Source organism: Charadrius vociferus, unplaced genomic scaffold (genome assembly GCF_000708025.1).
Source record: "Charadrius vociferus isolate BGI_N301 unplaced genomic scaffold, ASM70802v2 scaffold549, whole genome shotgun sequence".
Taxonomy (NCBI): domain Eukaryota; kingdom Metazoa; phylum Chordata; class Aves; order Charadriiformes; family Charadriidae; genus Charadrius; species Charadrius vociferus.
This window is the reverse complement of record NW_009650103.1, coordinates 1124357-1125781: the sequence shown is the minus strand read 5'-3', so window position 1 is coordinate 1125781 and position 1425 is coordinate 1124357.

Genomic DNA, 1425 nt, shown 5'->3' with positions numbered 1-1425 from the left:
CCTGGAAAGCAACCGAACGGCACACTAAGCAAAACTCCCGTCCAGCCCCACCACCCTGCGAGGGCCGGGGCTGCTTTGCCGCCTGGGTAACACCGCACGTGTCTTCTTCAGCATTCCCGGTCAGCAAAGTGACAGCAGCCACCAGTGGCTGCAAGGGCTTGATCCTGAAGTTATATTTGATTAGTGGAAGCATTAACACGGTACAGGTTCACATCCCGTCTTGGTTGCTATCTTCCAAACCACAACTTTGCACTGGTTCCCAGCGGCTTCATTTGATACCACCAGTGCGAGCTGGGGCTCCAAGCTTGCCTTGGAAGAGAGCATGGCTTACACCAAAGCAAGCGTTGCACAAGAGGCAGCGAGTAACAAGAAGTGCCCCTGGATCTATAAAAGCAGTGCATTTAAATATCCCCATTTACAGAACTGCTCCTAGAAGAATGAGATGAAAGGCTTCATAGACAAAAAAAATGCAATTAACAGCCATTATTTTTCCTTTTTTTCATTTGTTCCACTCTAATTCCCACCGATTCCCAGGGAGGAAGCCTGTTCTTATAGAAAAGAAACCACCCACAATTAAAGAGCAGAAATGAAGTATCCCAAGTGTCAGCCTTTCATCTCTTTCTCCATCTGCCTCATGAAAGAGAGTAACTCAGAATGGCATTTTCTTAAATAAAACCCAGCTCAAAACCACAATACATTTTATTGTGAACCTCACTGCAAGAGCCAGAAAGGAGCAGGTTTCAGGAAATCATGCTTCCAGGCAATCAAAGCAGCTCATGTCTGTAAGAAAAAAAAAAAAAATATTCTCCCCTAAGCTAATTTCCCTTGAAAAGTAAGTAGACAGTATCTTTGGGAAGTAGGGAGGTGGGAGAGGGGCTGCTCCTGGGAAGAGGAGGCAGGACCGCAGACCTGCAATATAAAGAGCTTCTTTCCTACCCTTTTTTTTTTTTTTCCTTCTTGCAAGGGTTTTTGTGGCAGTTTTGGAAATGCAGAACCGCCGGCAGTGCCAGCGCGGCTTTGGCATCTGGCTTAGAGAAATTACCAGAGGGCTTCCAGGTCCCCAACTCCGCTTTGCCATCGCCCCGGGGTAGAGGTCCAGCGTGCAAAAGACACTTTCCAAGAGGCAGATCCATTGATTAATGGAAGCCCAGAGCGCTTGGCTGGGGATGCCGGGGACAGGTGGCTGAGACTTGCCTTACACTTGGTTTTCATTAAGGCTTCCAGACACTTCTGACTCGAAGCCAATAACCGAGCTCGCTCGGGGTTTATCCTAGAGTCGCTCAGAGCTGCATGTTTAAATAGAAGAAAAATTAAAGAAGCGGGGGAGGGATGTCGCCGACGAGCATCGCGGAGCCGGTACCGGAGGGAGCCCCGACGGCAGCCCGGACCTGCCCAGCGGCGGGGGGGCGCGGGCCGGGGGGGGGG